At 42.8% G+C, this 9,101-nt stretch overlaps 2 protein-coding genes across 6 annotated transcripts in view; one reads left to right on the top strand and one right to left on the bottom strand.

The window, feature by feature from the left end:
• TNFRSF17 (TNF receptor superfamily member 17) overlaps positions 1 to 9,101 on the top strand; it is a 135,662-nt gene that overhangs the window by 40,469 nt on the left and 86,092 nt on the right. The gene's annotated exons all lie outside the window — the stretch shown is intronic.
• Positions 1 to 9,101, bottom strand: part of GSPT1 (G1 to S phase transition 1) — a 40,952-nt gene that overhangs the window by 30,079 nt on the left and 1,772 nt on the right. The window lies entirely within an intron of this gene.

Below are 9,101 nucleotides of genomic sequence, written 5' to 3'. Positions count from 1 at the left end.
GTAAGAAAAGCTATGTTTTGATTCAAGTTACATGTTTTAAACACAAATGTTTGGCTAATGCTTAAAAAGTGCTTGATGCATATATTTCATAAATCAGCAATTTAAATTCGTCCTGCTTTAGATACAAAATGAATCCTTAGGCTGGGTGCAGTGGCTCATGCCAGTAAAACCAACACTCTGGGAGGCAAGGAGGATCGCTTGAGGCCAGGAGTTTGAGAAGAGCCTGGGAAACACAAGGAGACTTTGTCCTTACAAAAAATTTAGAAATCAGCCACATGTAGTGGCACAAGCCTGTAGTCCCAGGCAGGAGAGTCACTTGAACCTGGGAGGTGGAGGCTGCAGTGAGCCGTGAGCACATCCCTGGCACTCCAGCCTGGGTGACAGAACAAGACCCTGTATCAAAAAACAAACACAGCCATCCTAACTAAAATTTTAGTTTTCTTAGCTAAATGGTGTGTTCTTCAAGGAAAAATACAACTTCAGTGCTGTCACAGAAGTGTCTTACATTGCAAGAAAAGTGAGAAACATGTGTGACAAAATTCTGTCCAAGTTTCTGTAGCGACAGAAATGTTTTCTATCTGTGCTGTGATATGGCAGTCACCGACCACATGTGGTTATTAAGCACTGGAAACATGGCTATTATGAGGAACTTCTCTTTTTTTTTTGAGATGGAGTCTCATTCTGTCGCCCAGGCTAATGTGCAGTGGCACGATCTTGGCTCATTGCAGCCTCTACCTCCCAGGTTCAAGCGTGAGCTTCCACGCCTGGCCTCATTTCACTTTTCTGACTAGGAACCCTAGCCTCCATCTGTACATTCATTTCACTTCCATTAGGGTTCAAAAGAGTGAAAACAATTTTAAATGTGCTCGCTTTCTAAGAAGAGGTTAGGAAAGTACTACACTCAGGAGATTTGGGCCAGGTGTGGTGGCTCCCACCTATCAACCCAGCACTTTGGGAGGCTGAGGTAGGAGGACTGCTTGAGACCAAGAGTTCAAGACCAACCTGGGAAACACAGCGAGGCTCTGTTTCTACAAAAAAATTTTAAAAATTAGCCAGGCCTGGGCGGGAGTAGTGGCTCACGCCTGTAATCCCAGCCTCTCAGGAAGCTGAGGCAAGAAAATCGCTTGAACCCGGGAAGTGGAGGTTGCAGTGAGCTGAGATCATGCCACTGCACTCCATCCTGGGCGACAGGGCGAGACTCCATCTCAAAAGAATAAAAAGAAAAAAAAAATTATTAGCCAGGCATGGAGGCATATAGCTGTAGTCCCAATTCAGGAGGCTGAGGCATGATGATCGCTTAAGCCCAGGAAGTTGAGGCTACAATGAGCTAGGATTGTGCCACAGAACTCCAGCATGGGCAACGATGTGAGACCCTGTCTCAAAAAATGAAATTAAAGAAATAAAATTTAAATTAACTATGTGGTTCATATTATATTTCCATTGGATTAGCCAGGGTTGTAATGACAAAAAAAGCAAGATTCATTTGTCTCAGGAAGAAAATTAGGCTGAGATGATAAATCTAGCAGCCAGCAATTCTTAATAGGCACTTATCTGGTAAGGTCACACGAGACAATGTTTCTTGAATTTTTTTCATGAAAATCCCTCCAACAGCAAAGAATGAGCAAGATTCCATCTCTTAACAAAATTTGCAAGCTGAGGTATTTTTTCCCCACAGACAATACTGAAAAACAGTAAAAGCAAACACGAGAAAGGAAAGTCTGCAGAACACATAAAAAATGTGGGTTTGCCTTAATTACTTAACACTCTAAAAATAAAAAGGCACACTGGTACAGTGGTGAACAGCGCTGTTTTAAAGTATTTTACAGCAACACTTGCTAAAATGTAAAAATAAGTAATTTCAAAATATTGCTTTAAATTAGAGCATTGCCTACTTATGACAAATGTTATTCTGCTACTACTGAGACAGAACAGAGAAATGCTGTAGTCCAAGCTCATGGGCCCAGCTTCTGAAGAGTCTCAGTCTACTTAATCCAAAGTAACAAGGAAAGTTCTAGCAGTCACTACGAAAATAAACTTTGAAATGGCCTGGATTCTAGGCCTCGCTTCTCTCATGGATGTGACCTAAGTTATTTAGCTTTACTGAGCCTTAATTTTCTCACCTGCAAAATGGGTCAACAGTACCTAAACCTCAAGAGGATGTTGTAAAGACTAAATAACTGGTAAGGGCATATTAAGCAGTGGTGGTAATTGCTCAATAAATTTATTACAGCAAGTATTTCAAAGCCCCCAAATAATTTCAGAAAACTTTAAGAATGAAACGTTAAGCAAATGCCAAGGCCATTCTCAGAAAACCCATGCTGGTTGTAGTAATTAGCTCTAGGCATACCCTTCCCCCAACCCCCATTATTAAACAGCATGATGTGGCAGAACAAGCACTAAACTAGCAGGTGGCAAATCTGTATTCTAGACTCAACTGGGTCATTAACTCTGTGAGTGACCTTAGGCATTGACTTAGCATTTCTAAAGCTCCAGTTCCTTTATCTGAAAATGAGACTGTACAACTGCTAGGGTCATATCCAGCTCTATCATTCAAAGAATCTATTCAGACGCTGAAGCAATGCAACATTATCAACCTGATTAGACTTTGCGTAGAGTAACTAAAATTCCATTATGTTTTTCAAACAATCCTGAAAGATAATCTTATGATCTACATCTTATCTACTTCAAAAACAGTTTGAGGCCAGGGACAGTGGCTCATGCCTGTAATCCCAGCACTTTGGGAGGCGGATCACTTAAGGTCTGGAGTTCAACCAGCCTGGCCAACATGGTACAACCCTGTCTCTACTAAAAATACAAAAATTAGCCGGGCATGGTGGGGTGGTGCATGTCTGTTATCCCAGCTACTTGGGAGGTGGAGGCAGGAAAATCGCTTGAACTGGGAAGGCAGAGATTGTGGTAAGCTAAGATCACACCACTGCACTCTAGTCTGAGAGACAGAGCGAGACTGGTCTCAAAAAAAAAAAAAAAAAAAAAAACAATTTGAGTAATACTGAAAATACATAAACCGAACTTCATTTCAGATAGCCTCAAAAAAGTACAAAAATAACAGAAACGGCCAGGTGCAATGGCTCAGCCTGTAATCCTTGCACTTCGGGAGGCCAAGGCAGGCGGATCACCTGAGGTCAATAGTTCGAGACCCGCCTGGCCAACATGGTGAACCCCATCTCTATTAAAAATACAAAAATTAGTTAGGCATGGTGGTGCATGCCTGGAATCTCAGCTACTAGGGAGGCTGAGGCAGGATAATTTTTTTTTTTTTTTGAGATGTAGACTCGCTCTGACACCAGGCTGGAGTGCAGTGGTGCAATCTCAGCTCACTGCAACCTCCACCTCCTGGTTCAAGTGATTTTTGCGCCTTAGCTTCCCAGTAGCTGGGACTACAAGCACACACCAGCAGCCTGGCTAATTTTTTTTAAGTAGAGATGGGGTTTCACCATGTTGGTCAGGTGATCTCTTGAGTGATCTGCCTGCTCAGCCTCCCAAAGTGCACCGCACCTGGCCAGGAGAATTGATTGAACTCGGGAGGCAGAGGTTGCAGTAAGCCAAAATCGAGCCACTGCACTCCAGCCCCGGCAAGAGGGAGATTCCATCTCAAAAACAAAACAAAACAAAAACAGAAACATCTTTCTGCTACCAAAATTAACCACCCAAATGAGAAGGATAAGTAGTATGGTAACATACTGGAGTTCTACAGAAGTACTCAACCGGCTGGGCACGGTGGCTGATGTCTGTAATCCCAGTACTTTGAGAGTACAAGGAGGGCGGATCAAAAGGTCAGGAGTTCGAGACCAGCCTGGCCAATATGGTGAAACCCCATCTCTACTAAAAATAAGCCAGGCATGGTGACGGGCACCCGTAGTCCCAGCTGCTCGGGAGGCAGAGGCAGAAGAATCACCTGAACCTGGGAAGCGGAGGTTGCAGTGAGCAGAGAATGCACTCCAGCCTAGGCAACAGAGTAAGACTCTGACTCAAAAAAAAAAAGAAATATTCAACCAAAAATTACCCAGTAACATCCTTCGGAATGCTCACTGTTTTTTCCAAGTGAAGTGACATACAATTACCTAGTGGGAACGTGGTATGGGAGTGAGCGTCACCACTGATAGGTCAGGCTAATGAAAGATGCTCGGGAAAGCCTTTAAGTGTTCCTCTCCTTTTGAAACTAGAATTATAATGGGAAACTGGTTCAGCTTTGAGTACTGTAACAACTATCAATCTGAGCCTCAAATTGCTTTGTCAAACTACTGAAAACAAGGCAGAAATTTTTAAGCTTTGATACAAATCAACAATCGACAGCTAAAAACTATCAATTTTCGGACAATCAAGAACCTTTAGTAGCAAAATTCTTGCCTTCAGAAGAGTTTTAAAAACTAAGGGTGGAATGATGAAACTCTAAACATGCCCCAATAGATAACGCTAGCCAGAATCATAGTAACTGAACTCACTGCTGTTTAACAAGAAAGAGACAAGTAGTGTAAAAAGATTATAGTGCACTACTTTCAGCACTCTCTGCAAACTTAAAAATACAAAACTTGGCCAGATGCAGTGGCTCTCACCTATAATCCCAGCACTTTGGGAGGCCGAGGCAGGTGGATCACCTGAGGTCAGGAGTATGAGACCAGTCTGGCCAACACTGTTAAACCCAGTCTCTACTAAAAGTACAAAAAATATCAGCCAGGCGTGGTGGTGCATGCCTGTAATCCCAGCTACTTGGGAAGCTGAGGCAGGAGAATCGCTTGAACCCAGGAGGCAGAGGTTACGGTGATCAGAGATTGGGCCACTGCACTACTCTAGCCTGCGACAGAGCGAGATTCCTTCTCTAAATAAATAAAGAAATTAAAGAAAACTTAGCCAGATGTTGTGGTGCATGCCTATTGTCCTAGCTACTCAGGAGGTTGAGGCAGAAGGCTCACTTGAGCCCAGGGATTCAAAGTTACAGTAATCACACCATTGTATTCCAGCTTAGGTGACAGAGTAAGATCCTGTGTCTAAAAATAATAAGTAAAAAGTTTTTTTAAAATACACACAACCTTGGCACTCAGGCCTCGGCTGCAACCCTGAGCCAGGAGGCCAGACACACACACACACACACACACACACACACACACACACACACACACACACAAAGGCATTCACAAAGAACAGTGAGCAGATAACAGATAAATCTTTAGTTTTATTAGAGTGACAAGGCTGAAATGTTTTATATAAGGGACTGCTGTTCTCAGCTTTGAAAGCCCTCTCTACACTCTCTGTAGGGCCTGCTTACCACGCTGTGACTTTCACTAGACTACACTGGGCATCTGATCCCTTTCTAGATTCCTTCAGGACCACAATTTATTCATCTTGGTGTTATTTCAAGTGCCTAGCACAGCATCCTACATTCAGTGGACTGGTAAATGTTAATCAGTTGCTAGTACACAGATCTGAGCAAAACTAGAAATCTGCATTTCTGAAAAAAAATTCCACTCTAATACTGCTCACTCAACCCAGAAGGTTATCAAATCTCTTTTTCATTCCTTTCTCTTCAACCAGAAAGACTACTATCTAAACACTTTCAGATGCTTCTTCCCCAGCGAAATAAAGCAAGCAAATCAAGGCTTAATGATTGTCCTCTGCATTACTTCCTTAACTTGTCCTGATAAACTGAAATTGCTGTCTTTTCATGCAGTACAACTTCAGAAAAGGTAAAAAAAAAAAAAAAGAACAGAAGAATGAAATAAGAGATGTACTAATCTCATCGTGTAAAACCTGCTCCAAAGACGGTTTATCCCAGTCAAAATTTCTAACAGTTTAAACAACTGCTCAGCTTGGCACAGCATAGCCCTAGATGATGCCTTTGCTTTTTCCCTAAATCCTCACTCTCAAGCCATTCATACGTGTAAAATCATGAAACAAGACCAAAAAGGTCCGCCAAGGCAGGAGAAATAACAAAACGCACTGAAATACTACTGTGATACTCCAGGGATATTGTAGGGCCTCCTCTACCCCATCTACTGTCCCACTGAAGCCTAAACAACACCTTTATCTGAGCACTTTTCTTGTGGTTTTTTTTTTTTTTTGAGACGGAGTCTTGCTCTGTCACCAGGCTGGGGTACAATGGTGCGATCTCAGCTTACTGCAATGTCTGCCTCCCGAGTAGCTGGGACTACAGGCACGTGCCACCATGCCCAGCTAATTTTTGTATTTTTAGTAGAGACGGAGTTTCACCATGTTGGCCAGGTTGGTCTCGAACTCCTGACCTCATGATCCACGCGCCTCGGCCTCCCAAAGTGCTGGGATTACAGGCATGAGCCACCACTCCAGCATATATGAGCATTGTTATTGCAGGCACTTGAGTCTCAAAGAAAAACAGATTCTCAAATAAAGAATCTTACCTATCATCTAGTCTTCAATAGATATAATTTAACATAATAATAAGTGTTAGGGCCCTTCTGGATTAAACAATCACTACTTTGATTAGGGATCCTCTCTACGCTGGTGGCCTGAAGAGGTCACTTCTGAGAATATTCTAAAAAGCATCTGCCAAGTAGTGATGGTTGCATAACCTTATAAATATACTAAAAACCACTGAACCGTAGACTTTAGGTTTTCTTTTTGGACAGTGTCTTACTTGGTCACCCAGGCTGAATGCAGTGGTGTGATCATAGCTCACTGCAGCCTCCAACTCCTGGGCTCAAGAGATCCTCCCACTTCAGCCTCCCAAGTAGCTAGGACTACAGGCTTGCGTCACCACATCCAGCTATTTATTTTATTTTACTTTATTTTATTTGGAGACAGAGTCTCACTCTGTCGCCCATGCTGGAGCGCAATGGTATAATCTACACTCAATACAACCTCCGCCTCCCAGGTTCAAGCGATTCTTCTGCCTCAGCCTCCCAAGTAGCTAGGATTACAGACGCCTGCCACCACACCTAGCTAATTTTTATATTTTTAGTAGAGACAGGTTTCACCATGTTGGCCAGGCTGGTCTCGAACTCCTGACCTCAGGTGATCTGTCTACCTCAGCCTCCCAAAGTGCTGGGATTACAGGTGTGAGACACCTCGCCTAGCAATACTTTCTTAATTTTTTTGTGGAGACAGGGTCTCAGTCTCACTATGTTTTATAGATGCCTCAGGCAATCCACCTGCCTCAACATCCAAGAGTGCTGGGATTATATGCACCCAGCTTGTACCATTGAAAAGGGTGAATTTGGGCCGGGCGCGGTGGCTCAAACCTGTAATCCCAGCACTTTGGGAGGCCGAGGCGGATGGATCACAAGGTCAAGAGATCAAGACCATCCTGGTCAACAAGGTAAAACCCCGTCTCTACTAAAAATACAAAAATTTAGCTGGGCATGGTGGTGCGTGCCTGTAATCCCAGCTACTCAGGAGGCTGAGGCAGGAGAATTGCCTGAACCCAGGAGACGGAGGTTGCAGTGAGCCGAGATCGCGCCATTGCACTCCAGCCTGGGTAACAAGAGCGGAAGGAAGGAAAGGAAGGAAAGGAAGGAAGGAAGGGAGGGAGGGAGGGAGGGAGGGAGGGAAGGAAGGAAGGAAGGAAGGAAGGAAGGAAGGAAGGAAGGAAAAAGGTGAATTTTACAGTGTGTGAGTTATATTTCAATCATTAAAAAAAAAAAAAAAAAAAAGGCCAGGCACCATGGCCTCCTCTGAGTAAGAACTGAGACCTGCTGGTTTTATTCCATACTTATTTCTTAATGGAATAGAGTTTCGAGAGGCATTAAAGGTGGGATGATGCAAAGAACACTACACCATTATTTAGAAGCTATGGCTATTCTAAAAAGTCCAAGTAACCCTAAAATCACTAACCCAGTTTCTCATCTAACAAAAAAAAACAACTAAGTGGCCTGGAGCCATGGGTCACTCCTGTAATCCCAACACTTTGAGAGGCTGAGGCGGGTGAATCACAAAGTCAGGAGATTGGGACCAGCGTGGCTAACATAGTGAAACACCCTCTACTAAAAATACAAAAAAAAAAAAAAAAATTAGCCAGATGCGGTGGCAGGTGCCTGTAATCCCAGCTACTTGGGAGACTGAGGCAGGAGAATCGCTTGAACCTGGGAGGCAGAAGTTGCAGTGAGCTGAGAATGCTCCACTGCACTCCAGCCCAGGCAACAATGCAAGACTCTGTCTCAAAAAAACAAAATAGAAAAAAAGAAAGAAAATCAGTTCTTTCCCAAACAGACATCCTACATATAATTTTTAAAAACATTAACTGGCATTTTGGTAGAAGCAACTGGTAAAGTCAGTAACACCAAAACAGTTTTTTGATTAAAAACAAAAAAGCTGACTATAATGTAGGGATTTTCTGACAGCTACTTCCCTACAGGTTTTCGTACCTCCAACTTCTAGCAGTGTCAAAGAAAAAAAGATTAATGTAACTACAAATTAGCAACTATCAGGAAGAGAAAAACCTGCATGAGAGGTAATACCTAGTCACTCAACAGTGAACATTCTAGACCAAGGATGGTTATCCCTGGATGACTAGCTGGACAGGCTGTAAATGGAGTCCTAAGTCTAGTCGGAGTGGTGCTGGTGCCTCCACCGAAAGAGCCAGAAAAAAAAAATGGCTGGATAAACGGAATCTTTAAGATAAGGTAGAGAAATGGGCACTTTTAGGAGCTGATAAGTGAACTAGGTTAGACAGTCAAAATGGCTTGATCTAAGTCAAGAATTACAAGCTAAGCTTCCTTATTCAAAAGGAAAACATCGACTACGGCCATACCACCCTGAACGAGCTCAATCTCCTCAAAAGGAAAACATCAACCGCTCACACAAATAAAAGAAACGCCATAGTCAATAAAACCACCAAATCCACTGTGTTGACATACATATGTCGTAAGAGTGTTTCTCCTAACTCTATCCTTTTACCTCAAAAGAGCACCAAACTCCTAGAGCACTCTTATAATGTTCACTTATCTAAGAAATACCACAATACAGAACTTTAAAGAAAGAAATCAACAATATGTTTTCTCTTAAAATGTGCTTGAAGTCATGATACAGCCAACCAATGTCCTGGCTAAAAGATGAAAGGACATTCAGCCTTTTCTTCCTTCTTCATTGTCTCTTTAAGGAAATACTGATAG

This window comes from Callithrix jacchus, chromosome 12 (assembly GCF_049354715.1).
Source record: "Callithrix jacchus isolate 240 chromosome 12, calJac240_pri, whole genome shotgun sequence".
In the NCBI taxonomy this organism is placed as follows: Eukaryota; Metazoa; Chordata; class Mammalia; order Primates; family Cebidae; genus Callithrix; species Callithrix jacchus.
This window is presented reverse-complemented; position numbering and strand designations above follow the sequence as displayed.